Consider the following 20,325-nt stretch of genomic DNA (forward strand, 5'->3'; position numbering starts at 1 on the left):
GGAATGAATGAAGGAGGTCCAGAATGAATGAAGGAGGTCTGGAATGAATGAATGAAGACCAGAATGAATAAAGGAGGTCCAGAATGAATGAAGGACGTTCAGAATGATTGTGGCTTGTGATCATTGAGAAAAGCAATCTGGCTCTAATGGAAACTTGGGCCTTATAGTTGGGTAGAGGAAGTGATAGCAGATTATGGAGCTCCTGGAATTTAGGCAGAGGAATTTTCAACTGATATCACTTGTCACAGGGAATCAAGGAAGCGAACGGGGGAAGAAATGATGAAAGTGGTGGTTTGGGTACCTTAACAAAGGTGAGTTTTGTAGGTTAACCAGAAACAAGTGGAAGACCAAAAGGCTATACCTAACCTGGTGTTAGGAGATGAACGTGTGGATTACATCAGTAGCAGGATAAATAGAGAAGAAGAGGCAAATAAAAGATAGTGCAAAAGTAGAGGTTGAGAATATAAATGACAGAAAGGACACAGAGGTAGAAACCAATGAATAATAAGGTGACTTCTAGCTTCCTAGCCTTGAGGGTAAGATTCAATAGTATGTTTGACAAAAAATGGGGATGTTGGTAAGGCAACTACTTTGTGGATTATGGTGGGGCATGGGCTTTCCATTTTACATGTGTGCAATTTGGTGTCATGTAGGCACCTGTATATAGACCCTCTTAGAAAGATGATTTTAAGTCATCAGCATCAAGATTATAGATAAATTCATGGGATAAACTTTATTTAGAATGTAGTAGTTCCCGTGTCTCTGATAGTATTCTAAGTGTTGTTAAAATTAAACACACTACGAAGATTTGCTTTTCCAACTCCCAATTTAAAATAATTATGCAAAATATGCTTCAAATGCTTTGTATATCAATGTGCCACTTGGATGTTTTTTGCAGTTTCTCACCCTTGACTACACAAAACAAATAAATGCAAGAAATACCCTCTTTTTCTTATTGTTCTACATTAAAAAAGGATATTAGGTTGGTGCAAAAGTAATTGCGGTTTTGCAATTATTTTTAACATTTTACACCACAATTACTTTTGCACCAACTTAATACTTAGCTTTAGTAGCATATTAAATTTCTTGAAACTAAATATTTCATAGTAAGTTTAAGTCACCTAGTAAGCTTAATTCAATGTTATATCGTTATTTTTCATATGAGAAAACTGAGGATCCAGGTGGTTAATGATGCCCTTGAGCTGACCTGGGAGATGGCAACCAGAAATTACCCAATTTTCCTGATATTTCATTCAGTAGCCCTTTCTCTGCCATCCGCAAAGACAAAATATGAATACAAATTTGAATTCCTATATTACTGCAATAACACCAGCTGAAGAGATAATGGTGAAAATATCAGAAGAGACAAAGTCAATTAAAATACTTATTAGACTATTTTTATTTGCTTCTAGTTTTTTACCTTTCACATTACATTAGCTAGTATTTATTTTCAAGATTTGTGATACAGAAAAATGAGAGATTTGATGTTCTGTTCACTTCTGTTCTCTTGGATTCCAGTCCCTAATCTGTTAATGACTGGGGCCATGGCCATGGTAAAATCTCTGATCTTGTTTTTTTGGTTTATAAAGCTTAGCTGACAAACTTCATAGATTTATGAGGATTAAATGAGGTGTTTAGTAGAAGTGTCTTGTAAATAGCAAAGACTTACAAAATGTCAGTATTCTTCATCATCATCATTGTGAACTGCTATTACTAATACTTTCGGACAAGAAATAGGATAAACCACATTACTATTTTTTTTCTTAAAAATCTTATCATTTATAAAAACCAAACGAAGTTATTTGTACTGTTTTCTTTTTGTTTCATTTTTTTGATAACCTTTCAAACGGTGGACTCTTTACAATGATTACAAAATTGACTAAAAATCCCAGGTATCCATTGTACAGTTTTTAGGCTTATATGATATTAAGTCAGAGGGGCTCTTTGCATAAATTACTCCCCAGGGAGTAACTTACACATGGGGAGAATCTGCTTCAATAAGTTCTTAATTATAAAATGATCTAACTCTAAAGGAAATGAAAATAGAGGTAATTTGCCCCCTGGGATGTGAGAAGATGTTTTTGAAAGCCACAAAGGTTATCTAACGCAACTTCAGAAATACAAATGGGCTAAGAAATGATTCCATACAGCATCTGCATATTTATACATATTTATAATCCTAGCTCAACATGTAATCCTGAAGAACCATAAACACTTTAACAGTATTTTTAAAGAGAAAGAAGACACTTATAAGGGTACATGTGTGTTGCTGTGTGTGGGAAGGGATGATTGATTTAGAAAACCTATGACCATTTTTTCTTATGGCAGAATAGATCATCTGAGGTTTATTATAGGTGAAGATAAACTTAAATCATGTAAAGTACTAATCCTTTTCCTTTTCTCTCATTTAAAATAAACTACTTCTGAAATACAAGTTCATACTTCATACTATGTATTTTCTAACGCACATCTTCAAGACAGAGTACGAGTATTTCAGACACGGATTAGGACAACAGGTCACCTCATTGTTCCAACAGTTGCCATTTCTAAATAGCATTACACCAGCCATAGCCTCCCATGAAATTGCCTTGAGTGAATACAGATCTGGTGACATGCTACCGATAGTGGTTTCAAACTGAACATCTAGGGAAGATTTGGTGACTTGGACCTCACCAACTATTACTATGATGGTGTGATAAGGAAACTGAGGAGGGAGTTCAACTTTCATACCTTTGCTTCACTTGGGGATTAATTAACAAATACCATTCTCTGAGAGACAAATGTAGAGGAGCTGAAATGCCCTGAGAGATGGCTCGTATGCTCATTTTTCTGTTTTTCCATTTCTTTTATCTTCCTCTCACTTATATTGATCTATTGGTAATTCTTTGTGGAGACTCTAGTTAAAATGTTGTTTACCAATTAAATTTTTTGTTTATAAAACAATCAGATGCAATTTTTCTTGAAATGATATTCTTATAATGTCAAAAAAAGTCATGAAAAATTTTAAATAATTTGATGTTTTATGTTATATTAGAACAATTTATGAAGTATAGTTAACGCAATATGCCGTGATTTGGCAGGCAGATCCTATTCAACAATTATGGAGTAGTCAAAATTTGTCTCTTTTTTGAAGATGGTAGTTCTCTCCCCTCCAGTGCCTCCTGAAGGCCCTTCCTTGCTTAGGCTCCTTACCACAACACCACACAAAATCACCATGTATTCAATTCTTCCTACTAATCAAAACGTACACATCTTTTGTTCTGCTCTCTCAGAATCCCCTGCTGGTAAAGGCAGGTGTTAACTTAGATGAACTAATCCACGCTAAGGAGTTAACTAGAAAATGTATCACTTTGACCCATCAAAATATCTTAACTCTTAAAAGCATCCATCAGGAGTGGTAGTAATAATAGGCTATTCAGGTACTTTCTGGTTGGAGGAAACATTTTTACTCTGTGTGCTCTTGTGACTCAATTCCATCTCTTAAAACTCCACCTGGCCATTTTATATTCTGGGTATTTTGAGTCCATTGACGACAGGATCCAGGTCATACTCTTTTTTCATATTTTCTATGGAGCCCAAAATAGAATTTTTATAACATCTTAAAGCAGTGGTACTAAATTTCTTTCTCTTTCAGTACAATCAAGAGATTTGACATACTCCGTTTTATAAAAGAGACTTTAAGCAATACTGATTTTCCATATATGGGGTGAGGAGAAGAAATCAGAATCTTGAGATTAGGGTAGATGTATATTTGGGTATAGCCCCCCCACCCCAAGTGATTAGGCCCCATTGAGGATTAAATGAATCACATTATTAAGTAGGAATTCTCTGTAGCATATAAACCATCTGTAAAATCAATAAAACCTAATCCTTTTCCTAGAATCTGAAAATATTAAGGAGTGCCCAGTAATTTCCTGACTCTTGGTTTGGGGCTATACTTGTGGTATCTTTTGTTTTCTGCCCTCACCTCCTTTTTTCCTTAAGGGAAATAAGCAACTACCCAGTCTACAATAACTCCCATTCCTGGACACTGGGTTTGCCTCTCAGTTTCAGTTTCCCAGAATTTTCCATTTATACTAAAAGTGAGCAGTGCAGGAAAAACTCTTAATGTCTGAGTAAAACACAGTTTGCACTTATAAAAACTTCCAATAAAGATGACTATTTTGGTTAAAATCCTTTCAAAGATGGTTTCAGTAGCTCAAATTGCATCTCATCTACTTAAATTGCATCCCATCTATTATTTGCAGCAAATCCAAGTTAAAAATCACTGTTTGTACTCTGTCCCTCTCTAACTGGCAGATTGACATGTGTCTACCTCTCTTAGGTATAAAATCTTCCGATGTCACATAACCACAAATCCAAAGGATGAAGCAAATATTTCTAAGATCTGGTTCCATAGTAACACTGATTTGTCAGAAAATAACTCCCAAATTGGGGTGGGATGGAAGTGTGGAAAAAATGAGACCCTCAAAAAAAAAAGTAAGTCTTTGAGATTTCGCCCTTATATCATGCTATATAGCGAGTCTAAAAGATTCCTGATGTTGGATCAGGTTTGTGTTCATGTATAGCTCATCAGGGCACACAGCATCGTAATCCCAGCTTCCTGCTTAAATCCCAAATACAGTGCATGAAAGTCAGTGCACTCTAATTCCTACTATAATGCGCCACACCCATCAGCATTTGAGGTCTCTCTTTCTTCCCAAACTCTCTGTTGTAATATTCTGGGTGGTGGTTTGTGTGAGCCCTCTGTTTCATTCAGTTGATAGACAGCATCTGAATGACCTAAAGGTAACTAATATCCTGAACTATATATCATTAGAAGCTAGACTTAAAAAAAAAAATTTTACTATCATACATTAGTGGCAAAGGATGATTTTTTTTAAAGGCACGATTGGTAGGATTATCATGAAGGCAGTTGATTTATCTTTTACATAGGATCATTTACCTCTGAAGTATTGCTTGTCTACTCTAACTCCTCAGAAGATTGAAATAACAGAGAATGTAATCAACAAACAACAATGAGAGTGATTAGTATTATCATTAGTAGCAATTACTGATAATAAGTTGAATATCCCCCTTGGAAACAAATCACTTTCATAAATCATAGTGGTTTTAAACTCATAATTTATGAATTAATTCCCATTAAATATATTTTGTCCTGTCAAAGTTTTAATTATAATGAGATAATGTGTGTGTAGGACCTAACATCATTCAGGTTGAAAGGAGTTAATATGTACCAAGACCACCCAAAGTGTGGTCCATCCAAAGACCGGTGGCACTGGCATGACCTGGGAGCATGTTAGAAATGCAGATTATCAAGACTTATCCCAGACCAATGAAATCAGAATTTGTTGTTTAACAAGCTCCCCAGGATGGCATTCAAGGTTGAGAAGAGCTGTTCTATGATCCCAGGTAATTACAGTTGTAGCTACTCTAAGAACTGATGGAATTTTTAATTTTTCTGGCACTAGGAAAAATTAAAAACTTGACAGGATTCTGGAAAAGTAGTTTCTGCTATTGTCTTTTAGGCATTTCTCTTTTGTTCAAAAGGTGGTAGGACAATGGAAGGATTAGTTACAAAAACTCTGGTCATTAACTGACAAGGCAGAAGAAAGAGAAGCCAGTGTGTTTCCAGAAACATCTTGCCTTACTGTAATTAACACTTAGTGTACTGGGTTTCTTTTGCAGATTTAACGATTGTCAGCTGAACCTATATCTTCTTCACATTATAACACTGTGTGGCAGTGTGTCCCCCTCTTCTGTAGACTTGCTCTTGGGGTTGTGGCCATTAGCTCACTCTCTGGATACTCGGTGCGAAAAATCCATATGACCCAGCAATCTTTCTCCTGGGTACATATCCAAAAAATCTGAAAAGATATATATGCTCTGACGTTCATTGCAGCTTTATTTACAGTGGCCAAGACCTGGAAACAATCAAAGTGTCCTTCGATAGGTGATTGGATAAAGAAGATATAGTATATATACACAATGGGATACTATTCTGTCATAAGAAAAGATGAAATAGTACCATTTGTGACAACATGGATCGATCTGGAGATTATTATGCTAAGTAAAATAAGTCAGACAGAAAAAAAGTCGAGAACCACATGATTTCACTGATATGTGGGATATAAAACTGAAAACAACAAAGGAACAAGACAAACAAAGAAACAAAAACTCATAGACATGGACAATAGTTTAGTGGTTACCAGAGCATGGTGGAGGGGTGGTAGATGAGGGTAATGATCAAATTCATGGTGAGGGAAGGACAACTGACTCTGGATGGCGAACATACAATGTGATATATAGATGGTGTATTACAGAATTGTACACTTGAAACCTATGTAACTTTACTAACCACTGTCACCCCAATAAACTAATTAAAAAGAAAAAGAAAAATCCTCTCTTGAAAAGATTTTAAAAAATAGTTTTTCTATTTTAAGAATGGAATTGCACAAAGTTTACTTCTTTTGGTGGAGATAAGGAGATCAAACAAATTTTTTTTTGAAAGAGAAATGAACCCATTTCAGCTATTCATGGTAATTCTGGAAACAAAACATCTGGGAAGCTGCCCCACCATGTGGGGGCAGATTAGTTAACACAGAATTGAGCAGTCATGATGGATACTCACTGCATTCCTATCATCTGTCATAATGCTGTCCTGAGATATGCTACTCAAAGTGTTGTTCTCTGGGTATTTGATAGAAATGCAGGTACTCAAGTCCTATCCTAGATCAACATAATCAGAATCCTCACTGTAACAATATCTCAATGATTGATATATACAATAAAATCTGAGAAATTCTGGAAAAGAGGAAGGGAAGACATCTTACAATTTAACATTCAGGGTGTCTGCTCCCAAGCCCCAACTCTCTATAAAGAGAACTTTCTATAAAAAAAGAAGACATATACTCTACTTGATAGCTATTTTTTCCAATTATTTTTTGCTTCAATTAAAAACCTTGTCTCTCACTCATCAAGGAAAAGAGAGAGAGGACCCAAATTAGTAAAATAACAGCAATTATTTGCTTCAGTTAAAAACCTTGTCTCTCACTCATCAAGAAAAAGAGAGAGAAGACCCAAATTAATAAAATCAGAAATGAAAGAGGGGAAGTGACAACAGACACCACAGAAATACAAAAAAATTTAAAGAAAATACTACGAGCAACTGCATGCCAACAAATTAGACAATCTGGAAGAAATTGATAAATTTCTAGAAGCATACAATCTTCCAAGGCTGAATCAAGAAGAAACAGAAAATCTGAACAGACCAATTACTACAATGGAATTGAATCAGTAGTCAACAAGCTCCCAACTAACAAAAGCCCTGGACCACATGGATTCACAGATGAATTTTACCAAACATTCAAAAAATAATTATCACCTATTCTCCTCAAACTATTTCAAAAAATCCAGAAGGAGGCAAGGTTCTCAAGCTCATTTTATGAGGCCGCTATCACCCCGATCCCAAAACCAGACAAAGACATTACAAACAAAGATAATTATAGGCCAATAGCCCTAATGAACATAGACACAAAAATCCTCAACAAAGTATTAGCAAACTGAATTCAGCAATACATTGGAAAGATCCATAACCAAGCAGGACTCATTCCTGGTATGCAAGTTTGGTTCATTATCCTCAAATCAATTAACATGATACATCATATTAACAAAATGAAAACTAAAAATCATATGGTTGTATCAATAGATGCAGAAAAAGCATTTGACAAAATACAGCATCCATTTATGATGAAAACTCTGAACAAAGTGGGAATTGAGGGATCATATCTCAACATAATAAAGGCCATATATGATAAACCCACAGCTAACATCATACTCAATGGAGAAAAGCTAAAACCATTCCCCTTAAGATCAGGAACAAGGCAAGGTCGCCCACTTTCACCACTTTTATTCAACATAGTTCTGGAAGTTCTAGCCACAGCAATCAGACAAGAAAAAGAAATAAAAGGCATTCAAATTGGAAAGGAGGAAGTAAAATTATCATTATATGCAGATGACATGACACTATATATAGACAACCCCAAAGGCTCCACCAAAAATTTATTAGAGCTGATAAATGAATTTAGTAAAGTAGCAGGATACAAAATAAACATTAAAAAATCAGTTGCTTTTGTATACACCAATAGCAAACTATTAGAAGGAGAAATTAAGAAAACAATCCCATTTACAATTGCTTCAAATACAGTAAAATACTTAGGAATAAATTTAACCAAGGAAGTAAAAGACCTGTACTCAGAAAATTATAACACATTGAAGAGAGAAATTAAAGAAGATACAAATAAATAGAAACATATACCATGCTCATGGATAGGAAGAATTAATATAGTTAAAATGTCCATACTACCTAAGACAATATATAGATTCAACGCAATCCCTTTCAAATTACCAATGACATTTTTTTTACAGAACTAGAACATATAATCCTAAAATTTATATGGAACTATAAAAAATCCTCGAATAGCCATGGCAATCTTGAGAAATAAGAACAAAGTGGGAGGTATCACGCTACCTGACATTAACTCATACTACAAACATTTGTTTTAGGCCACAGATGTGTGCAAAACCAAGTTTCTATCTTCAAAATGAATCCAGTGATTGTACAGCCCCCACACAGTTTAAGTAATCTGAACACAGGGCAGGCTGAAATGAGCACAAAATGAACCTGGAAGAGGAAGACACTGACTTCAACTGGAGGAAACAGGGAAGGTTTGGTGAATGAGGTGGATTTACTCTCTAGTAAATTTCTAGGGAGACGGCAAACTCGAAATTTTTGACTAAAGATCGAAAAAGGAAAATCCAGTTATAAGAGTAAAATTCCAGATTAGGCATTTAAGCTTATTTTGGAGACCTAGTTAATGGGATTAAGTGAAAAGTAAATAGTGACAGAATGATTTTAGAATGATCAAACAACCATGCTTTTATCTAGTCACATGTTAGGTTGAACCATATGGAATTGCCACTTATTTCTGTCAGAAAATAGTCAATATTGGCAATTTCATATAGTTCGACCTGGATCGTTCACTGGGTTCTAAAATACGATTCCTATACTAGATTCTTTTCAAGAATACTTGAAAAGACCAACTCACAGGGACATGCTTGATAAATATAAAAATAAAGCCATTAAATTATATACTTGAAGGGAGACAATTCAAAAGTTGGAACATGATTACTAAATTAAAAAAACACAAACATACCCAGAAAACCCCAAGTAACTAAAGTTTGGAGTGAAAAGCACACAATACTATTATACTTCTCATTCTCTTCATTAATAGAAGTGGTAGAGACCATCCCTGAAGTTCTTAGCACTTGTTCAGAGAGTTTGAAAATAATAAAAACATGTCTCTTTCTGCTTGGTGACCAAGAAAGACTAATTCTCTTAAAGTGTGTTAAAAAAGAGACAAGTCACAACTACAGGGGAAAGGACGAGGATATATTCTAAAATACAGTGATCAGAATCTAATTTCAATGCCTCTGTTCTTGAAAAGAGAAACCTTGTAAAATAAAAGTAGCATCGTTATCTTCTCCTAAGATATCTGGGTGGATTTATTTCCCCCATGAGGACCATCTTCAGATGAGATCCGAATGTTAGTACCATATTAACATTTTTTCTTCCTAATGTAATAATAACTTTATTTAACTGACTCATAACAGCTTATAATTTGCTTGAATGGCCAAGAACTAAACAGTAATATTGTCACTCTGTCATATTTAAAAACACTTCTGTATTTTAATATGCCCTTAGCAAATTATTTGAGGCAGCAAATAATTATGTAAACAAACTTCAAAACATGGGTGAGATATTTACACTTGTTTTGTGTGTATCAGAGAGAGAGAGAGAGAGAGAGAGAGAGAGAGAGAGAGAGAGAGAGAAATGGAAAAAGAACAATCAGTACCAGTAGCCCCAAAGAGTCCTTTGCCATCAGAGGGTTGACTTAGGGAAAAAATTGTATGAATAGGCACTTAAACATGACATTAGGGAATTTGCACTTATGGGAGAACACCTTGGACATATAATGATACCAGTGATAACTGTATAAGAACTCAGATTTTAGGAACTCATTTTTTTGCATTTTATACAAGAGCTTTGATTTTGTCTTTAACATAAGCAATGCTATAATAGCAAAATATGTCCCAAGTTTCTGTATTAAGAATTACATTATTATATCATCTATGTTCTAGAAAATTGCAATTCATCCACCATTGCCTCAGCATTGAATCTTGAAATAAAAAGAAACTATAGGATTACAGAGACAAACTTAAGTTTTACTTCATCTCTAGAGACATAAATGAGTTCAGAGGCTGTGAAAAGGCATGTTTGGGTTTAATTCATCTTTACATAGATGGCTTTTTTCAAAGAAGGGGACACATAGAATTTAGAGGAAGGTATTCTCATCAGCATGCAGCACCAGAAATTATTTAGGGGTAAAGTGCCCTTTAGGATGTCACTCTAGAAGCTCTCTTTATAATTTCACCTTATGATAAATGTCACAAATACCCTCTATCCATGTAGGCAAAAGCATAGACACCCAACAAATGTAGAATTAGTGCATGGCTTCTCTGAAGACTGCGGTACCTGTTCTGCTGAGACTGTACACTTTCCCTAAAGAGATTACCAGCATAATCCTAGATATTATAGGACCCGAGCTATCTTATTTTTGAGCTCATCAGATCCAGCATGTTGCATGTAATCTTTAACAGCTTTATTCAGTGTTTATGTAAGCTAGTGAAGGAGTTGTACGGACACGATGACAAAGTAGTAAGAATAGAGACTGAGATTTTCAAATTCCATTTTAACAAGTCCTCCTTTTGAATTTTTTCTTGTACAAGCAGAAAACTCGTGATCATTATTTGATAGTTTACAATTACATTTGTTTGGAGATATTTATGGTTGTCTCAGTTGTTAGCTGTGTCTCTTACACATGAATTTCTACCAAAGGAATTTTGATGCTACCAGGTGGACTGAATTGTAGGAGAAAAAGGTTTTTCGTTTTTGTTTTTGACATTTCTTTAGAGGCTTGAATTACTTCTAAATTAGCAGAGATACTTATTATTGGTGGAAAATAACAATAGAGGAGAATAATAGAAGAAAAAGACTGGTGAAAACCAGAAATTGCTAAGCATGGCACCAAGTGTTCTACTGTAGTAACTTAAAATAAAAGCTGCAGCTTTAATTTAGGATATTCCTTTTAATTCCACTAAAATTTAAGAGGAAAGTAAAATATCTGCTTTTCTTTGCAAAATGTAAAGACACACTTATTCATGCAGTTCATTTAGAAAATTAGTTGTGTTTGCATACAGATGTAAGCTCCTAAAACCAAACACTGTGTTTTATGTAATTTTACAACAGAGGAAATTCATGTTTCTTTTTACATCAAATAAGTGGAAAGAAGAACATTTATGCTCACCTGTCAGCCTTTGCTAATTGTAATTCAAACCCAAAGAGGATTAAGTACATAGACGTTAATACGTCCAGTGTTATTAATTTCTGAACAACAATAGCAACAATATCCTGAGTAAATCTGTCAGTCATAAGGATAAATGGTTGTTTAAGACTTCATTGATATCAGAACTGCAATCTGCTGTTAATGGCTTATTTCACCAATAAATTTTTTAAATACATGTATTTTGAAACCGGTAAATAATTGCCTTGAAACAATATCTATTCTTTTTCTAAAAATACAAGCACCAGGAATCTGTAAGCATTGTAGAAAGATGTAATGCTGAGTTTAGATAGATTTAGTTTGATTAGTAACTCTTTTGAACAATTGTAAAGTTTGTATTATTTGAACGAAGCAATTCCATCGATTTACATTTTAATATTTCCAACTGCTGCTGATTGCTATATAGCAACTAGCAAAAATCACAATAAATCATGCATCATATTTCTCTGAAATATTTTTAAGACAAATGCTCAAAACATGCCTATGTTATGAAATGTGTGTTTAAGGAACTATGCACTAACTTCCACGTAAAACATGTAGGAGAAAAACCAACATAATTCATCTCATTGTTAATCATCATTTAACCAAATAGAATTTTTGCTTTTTGAAAACAGATTTCTTACATATGACAAGGTATCTGGCATAATATATTTATGAACTGAATTTTTTAAAAATTAGAAAAGTTGAAATGAACATAATGATAGGAGTGCCAATGACTAAAATCAAAGCTACAAAATTGTGACAAGGATGTTTTTACTGTTAACCTCATATTGGTGTAATGTTGCAGATGACTATTTGAATTCAATCTTAAAACTTACACATTTGGTAGCCTTCAGGAAATGATAATATTTATATATAAATGTGTTCTCTAGTGTAAAAGAAAGTCTGAGTGACTTATTTATTATATACATTCTGAAGTCAGAATATATTTTATTGTTACCACACCTAGCCATTAATTTATTTTGCTGAGATCTTATGAATGCTTACTGTCTTGTCTGGAGAATAGTTCATACAGCTAAGCGTCAGAAGAGAAAAGAAAATGTAAAACTTACCAGTGGCGTCAGCTTTAGATTTGAGCTCGTTCTCACACATTTTGATGTCGCAATTAAAAATCTAAATGAAAAATATTGCACTTTTCACTAGAGGTCTGACGACTGCCCCTATGTTACTCCACAACTAGAATCCCAACAGACTGCATTAATGAGATTAAATGAAAGAGGAGTTAAAGGCATCAACTGTTCCATTTCATTAAGTAAGGGTGAAGGGCTGCCCAGGCAAGGAGGCAGGAGGTAGAATACTGGTTTTTCTTTTTAATACTACTTATTCACAAAATCATGCAGCATTTGCTAAATCAGAATCAACAGTCTAAAAACATCACTTCCTCCCCACCCCCCAGAATTACATAGATACGTATAGTTTATACATTTCAATTCTCCTTTATTTTCTTCCCACTGGAATAGGCATATGCCATGTAACAGAGTCATCTCTGTGATTATAAATATATAAACATAAATTTCCTTCAGGATTAGCTTGCTCCATTTATTTTGGATCCTCTCTTGACTTCCAGGGATGAAGGACGGCATACAGGTAATACCGTGTTCCTGTTCTCCCAAATACTGGATCAAAGTTGTCGATAAACACGAGCGTTTTACAGTCAAATAAAATATGCATATCTTAGTTATAGCAGCAGTGCAACAAAGCCTGGGAACCGGTTTGGGCACTTAATACTAGGTGGGCCACTTGGGCCCAACCCTGAGATCTAAAGTGACTTCATTCTCCCAGCATGCCTTGGTGCTCCCACTTATAAAATAAGAATGACGAAGGTACACAGAAATTTCTGATCCTCAACCCTTGTCACCCTTATATTTATAGGAAGGATAAATATATGAATACGTAAAAACTGCTTTGACTTCCATAGAAAACAGCACGACCTTAATGGGAGAGCAAAATACTCACACGACTGTCCGCTTTATTTAACTTTTGCTTAGAGTTACTAAATTGTTTCAATGATAAATCTCAAATCTATCTCTTTACCCCTCACATCCCCACCACCTTTGACAGCTATCATTTCCTTTTCACTAATCCCTTGTCACAAATAGTTTCTTGATCTCCGTTCCTTCTATTTCTCTTTACTTTTAAACATCTCTGCTTTTTTTCTGGCTTACACTGTAGTAGAACTGCTTTTCGACAGGAAGGAAGGCCAGGGGTGGACAGGTGGTTAGAGGAGGCTGGGTAAATCCATCAAATACTATTGTTAGCGTGGTAGAGCTGAGCCCAGTGGTGCTCAGCTTTGCATGCTCATTGGAATAATCTAGAGAATTAAAATATATTGATGCCCAGAGATTTCTCTCTTACCGCCCACTGATTTGTTTGGTGTGGGCCAGGGCATCTAAAGTTTTTAAACATATTCAAAGTGTTCCTAATGGGCAGCCAGGACTGAAGATTCCTGGAATGTTTCTCAGAGTCAGCAGAGATGTATGTTAAATATACAGATTCCCGACCCCCACCAATTACTGAGTCAGAATCTTCTGAGGAGGTTGCCTGGAAAGCTATAATAATAAGTACTTAAGTATTTGCTATGATAGATAAATTTGGGAAAAGCTCAAGGAAAGAATCTTGGAATTTGAATCAAAACTTATGGTTTTGAATTCTTGGGTAAGTTATTTAATATTTTTTGTGTCTTAGGTTGCATATTTCTGAAATAAAATCATAACACCTACCCACTAGAGTTGCATGAGGAAGGAGTTAATGTGAAAATCCTTTGCACAGGTTTTGGTACATATTGGAAACTCAATAAATATACTTGAAAATGAATCTGCTTGCCTTGACTTATCTCCAAGACATGCATTTTAGCTGTTGGCTTTAGTTATCATTTGTTCATTCAGTCAATACAAATTAATTAATTAACTAATTAATAATTAATACTATTCGTACTAGACACTGAGAAATAAATATTATGGAGCTCACAGTCCAGTGTGTATTGAAAACTAATAAATTTAATCCTACTTAATTTCTTCCATTGTAGTTGTCAGTTTTCTGTATAATACTAGAAATGGTATTTTTAGACCTGTTGGTAATAAGGAGAAGTAAGAAAGTAGTTTAAAAACTCTTTCTGGCCAGAACGTAAACAGATTTGGGGGATAGCAGATGTCTTCTGTGTTATAGTTTAAATGAGGAAATAGAATTGTTCTCTGTGAACTATTTAAAGGTTATTAAACACTAACTTGTGTGGAATGAAATTTATAGTCACTACCATATTTCCCCGAAAATAAGACCTAATTGGAAAATAAGCCCTAGCATGATTTTTCAGGATGCTCGTAATATAAGCCCTACCACAAAAATAAGCTCCAGTTAAGATCGTCAGCCAGACGGACACATTTCATACGTCTGTTGCAACACAAGATGGACGTATTGAATTATAAAATAATAATATCAATATATAATTAAATATAAATATTATTGACATTAATACTTAAAATAAATGATAATACAAACTGTAATTAAGTATTTGTAAATACCTAAGTGGGTGCCTTTGGATGAGAGGTACACGCATATGTAAACAGATGAACTTGAGACTTATTGCCCAATGACCAATCGGAGTACAGACATAGCGCTCGAATAACGTGCGTACTTGATATCCAACGGATGTGGTTGTGTCTAATATGAATCTTCATAATTCCATACACTGTGTGTTGTAACAGACATACTTAATGCACTCATGTGAAATAAAGAAACATTTCTGAATTTTGGTGCCTGCAATTTTTCATCACTTTTGTGTGGACCATCATTCTTAACTGTCATCATTTTTGTTGCCACTCCTGTCTCTTATGTCTTCAATTAACACTTGATTTAATGGTAGATTTAAAGGAAATAATATTTTGAGCCCCAGATGAGTGCAAAAAGAAAGAATTACTCCATTGAGTAAAAGAAAGGAATCGTGGAGGACTCCTGGGGCAAGAATCTCACAGCTTTCTCTACAAAGAGAAGTTGGATCTCTGAATGGTCCGAAAATGGCGAGCAGAGTACAATAACCTCAGTCAACAGGTGGACGAGGGAAATGCTAAGAAGCTCAAGTGTGGATCAGGTCGGCCACCATTATTTCCTGAGCTGGAAGACATCATCTGTGAATGGATTGCTGACAGGAGAGCAAAGGCTTTGGTTGTGCACAGGGCTGATATTCAAGCAATTGCCCTTGCAATGGCACTGTAGTTAGAAATATCCCCAGAAGAATTCAAAGCGTCACAACACTGGCTGGATGAAAAGTGATCAGAGGGGTGCCTTGTCAATCTACATTCCCTCCACTGGTTACAAAAGTGCATGTGTTACCTGTATTTTGGCAATTCGTCTGGATGGAAAGAAAGTCCCACCTCTAATCATCACTAAGGGCAAGAAAGATAAGATTGAACATGTTTCGGCATTTATGGTCTTGAAACCGAAAAAGCCTGGTGCACACAAGCAGTTATAAGGAGGTGGGTCAATTTAATGCTGCAACTTGTTTTGCGAGGTGGCCAAAGAAGTCTGCTAGTCTAGGATTCAGCCAGCACTCACCGTGCTAAAGACATGAAGAACTTCCTTGCAGAGAGAAGAATAGATCAAATAATGATTCCCGCAGGAATGACTGCCTATCTCCGGACTCTTGATATTGCAATAAATAAGCCATTCAGGGACCATTTGCACATGGAAATCAATGACTACATTGAAAATAGAATGGAGAGAAATCAGTGTGGAAGCTTTGAGAAGCTTAGCCTGCAACATGTCATGACTTGGGTGAAGAATTCATGGGATAAAATCACTGACATCTGTGTTGCCAGTGCACTATGAGCAGGCTACATGGACAAGAAGTGCTCATTTAAGGAGAGCTCTATTGTTGGACATGAGAGATTGGGGCCAATGGTTCTACAGGAAATGGAGTCACAAGAAAGTTAAGCCAGAATTCAGGGTTTGGAGAGTTATGATGATGTTCCAGAAGAAGATGACATGACTGTATTTGAATAAATGTAGATTTTTATACATGAATAAATGAACAAATGTAGATTGTTGTACATGAAAAAGTAAGACATCCCGTGAAAATAAGGCTTAATGTGTCTGTTGGAGCAAAAATTAATATAAGACCTGGTTTTATTTTCAGGGAAATATGATATTCGTAGGGTGCTGGAAGCCAAATCTCAGCTTAGAAAGTTGTATCTTCTCATGCCTCCTAAGCCTTGAAAAAATCCAGCTCCTGCTCTGACCAACCAGGAAGTGGGTATCAAAGAACATCTAAACAGACTCAGTGGCATCCTGATGCACAGAGTATGCTCATTCCCCTAGTAACAAAGGGCAGGGTTGGAGACAGGAACACATACGTGGGGGTGGGGGTGGAGGGTGTGGGGAGCCAGCCTATATAAGGGGTATATGGTCAGGAAAGAAGGAAGAAATGGTTGGGATTTCTCTAGAGCCCTAGTTTTGGCATATCATTTTCCTTCTCAAAAACTTTTCAGCTCTCCATGATTCACAAAATAAACCTAATTTCCTCCTTGGCCTGTTTTTTCACAGCCTGCCTCGATCAGCTCTGTCTTCAGGCATTCACTCTGTGATCCAAGGGCAAAAGCGTCTATCCAAAGGATTCTGGCCCAAATTCCTTTTTCATGCCACTTCTCTCTCCTCCACGGTCCTCCTGAAGGCCTCGCTCCACTGCGCTCCAACTACCCACATGCAATCTATTCTTGAACACCCAGCTCAACTGCTACCACCTGTGCAAAGCATAACCTGACCACTCCATCCACAGTGATTCCCTTGGGCTCCTATGTCTCCACCACTCATTTGGCCCTGGTGTTCTTCATTAATCCTATTTATATGGTTACCTTTTTCCTTAACTGTAAGCTCCTTAGGGATAAAACCCTTTCTTTGTATGTCTCCCAGTGTTTAGCATAGAGAGTCAATAAAATGTATGGAGTCCATCGGTGGGGGAAGGTATATCTGTTGCCTGACTGCAGCATTGGGGGACCATAGATAAGTCTCACCACCAATGCCTACCATTTCCGTTAATTTGTGTTTCTCTTTGAGAGCAAGCTCATCTTTGGGGCATGTTGGTTTATTTGCTTGCTGCTACTTAGTGGAGATGAGAGAAGGTTAAGAAAAAGAGTTCTTGCCTCTTTTTGTTCTTTATTTAATCGTATTTGGTTTTTAGTGTAGGAACAGGGAGGTTGGAACAAAAAATATCTCTTGATTTCCTTTGTTCCCTTAGTCAACTACCTTTCCTTTCAGCCCTTTTGTCTGGCACTTAATTGCTAATTTAGAGAATTGTCCCACTGGTGTTAAGTCTTTCCTCTGTTCTGCTGGTAGATTTCCTTATTTCTGGTTAGGAGTATCATCATTGGAGGTGAGAGGGAGTTGATCTCTCCCTCTGGATGGCTCTTCCTTGACCCCATGGTACATGTTATGGACTGAATGTTTATGTTCCCCCAAATTCACATGTTAACATCCTAACTCACAATGTTATGGTATTAAGAGGTGGGGCCTTTGAGAGGATTAGGTCATGAGGTTGTAGCTCTTATGAATGGAACTGAGTGCCCTTATAAAAAGACCCCAGAGAGCTGTCTTGCTTTCTTTCACCACAATGAGAAGTTGGCAGTCTGCAACCTGGAAGAAGACTCTCACCTGAAGCCAACCATACTGGCACTCTGATCTTGGACTTGTAGCGTCAAAACTATGAGAAATAAATTTCTGTTGTTTCTAAGCCACCCAGTCTGTGGTACCTTTTCTAGCAGCCTGAACAGATTAAGATAGTACATATTCACTAAATGTCAGCTATCCTTTATAGATAGATAGATAAATAGATAGATGATAGATAGTCTTATTTTGATTCCACACTCTTAAGAAAACCCTTCTTCTAAAGTCTTTACATAGAAATTATGTATCCATTTATCAATTTCTCCTCTGAGCAATGAATCAGAATGATACTCATATACACCTTAGGGTGTACAGCTGATGTAGGTGACAGAGAGAAGAATAAGGGCATGTCAGAATCAGAACTGGGTTCTGTTCCCACCCTTTTCCAGCTATGCACTTTCAGCAAGTGACTTGACCTCATTTCTAAAGTAGGGAAAATAATTACTATTTAATGCATTTGTTATACAAATTATATTAAATAATACATGTGAAACCATATAAACTGATACCTGGTATACAGAAGGCACTCAATGAAGATCTAATTCCCTGAAAATCAAAGCTGATGAGAGCATAGCAAGAAACAAGGTGAGCATAATCCCTCGTCTTTATGCATATAGAATGGTATTATTTTATCCAAATTGAGTAAACAGTGAAAAGAGTTTCTCCAGTCACAGTAATATTTTATTCTGCCAAAATCGCGTTTGCAAAATGAGGTTTATGAAGGGTACTTGGTAAAATTAAATATATTCTTTAATGTAGTCAAAACTACACATTTCCAGGAGGCTAAATGCATCATTTATGCTATTGCTCAACAGCAACATTGTAAACATCCTTGGCCTCTATCCACTAGATGACAGTATCACTCCCTAGCTGTGACAACCAAAAAGGTTTCCAAATATTGCCAAATATCCCCTGTGGGTGCTTCTCTTGTACAATCTATTTGAGAAACTTTAGCAGTTTAATTTTGATGCAGTGTAGAGTAGTGATTATTGCCTTAATCGGTAGCTATGTTATTTTGGTGAATGATTTTACAAATATTTAATGGTGGTTCAAACCCATATTTACATTTCCAAGCATTTCCTCAGCAGTGCTCCTACTTATTTTCCACTCAAGGGAAAGTTATATGGACAATAGAATGGAAAACAAAGAGACTAGCAGTATTCTTATTGGATGACATTAATATCAGAACCCAAAATTCAAATGGCAGAAGTGTGAGCCCTGGTGGCTCATTTATTAACACATTCCTAAGCTTTCTTCTAATACATCAGAGTGCCTTTAAAGGCACTTTATTGAGTGCCTTCTGCATACCAGGATATCAGTTTCTTAAACTTTAAGAAAATTAACAGAAATAACTTCCCAATATCATGCAAAATAGATTCCTTCCATTATATCAATTATTAGATTGGTCAAATATGTAAGGTAGATTTTGGGGAACAAGTACTTTTTTATTTGCATTAAAAAGTGCTAAATATATTTTTAAAGACTTTATTTTTTAGAGCAGTTTTACAATAAAATTGAGAGAAATGCAGAGATTTTCCATATAACTCCTGCTCACACACATGCATAGCCTCCCTGATTATCAATATCACTCACGAGAATGATGTATATTTTCAAATAAGGATGAACCCAAAATCCATAGTTTACATTAGGATGCACTTTTGGTGTGGTGCATTCTATAGGTTTGGACAAATGTATAATGCCATGCATCCATCATTATAACATCATGCAGAATATTTTCACTGCTTTAAAAATCCTCTGTGCTCTGTATATTCATCCCCCCACTCCTCCCAGCAATCACTGACCTTTTTCTTGTTTCCATTGTCTTGCCTTTATTATTCTTGACATTAAGCAAACTTAAGTCAGTAGAAATCCAAGCTATTTAAGAGTTGAGACTTGAACATTAGGAAATGGCTCAAACCCATTTGCTTCTTGAATTTTGACATTTGTGCATTCAGCAAAAACATGTTTGTTGAGTGCATACAATATTCTAGTAACTGAATTAAATATACCTTCTCTTAAAGTCCTTCATAAGCCTGTATATAATAAGACCACAATTATCTGTATGTAAGCCTACTGTGCAGGAAGAGTAAGAGCTTTCCCTGGTTCTCATTTACTCGTAGCATCTGTTTGGTTACATTCAATGATGGGAGGTTCAGAACTTTGCAAGATAACAAATTTCACTAATGCATTCTCCTGCTGATCAATCAGTTAT

General features: G+C 35.8%; 1 protein-coding gene across 1 annotated transcript in view; it reads right to left on the bottom strand.

Moving 5' to 3' along the window:
• RORB (RAR related orphan receptor B) overlaps window positions 1–20,325 on the bottom strand; it is a 183,323-nt gene that overhangs the window by 50,702 nt on the left and 112,296 nt on the right. The gene's annotated exons all lie outside the window — the stretch shown is intronic.

This window comes from Rhinolophus sinicus, chromosome 16 (assembly GCF_057876585.1).
Source record: "Rhinolophus sinicus isolate RSI-liver-muscle chromosome 16, RSI-T2T, whole genome shotgun sequence".
In the NCBI taxonomy this organism is placed as follows: domain Eukaryota; kingdom Metazoa; phylum Chordata; class Mammalia; order Chiroptera; family Rhinolophidae; genus Rhinolophus; species Rhinolophus sinicus.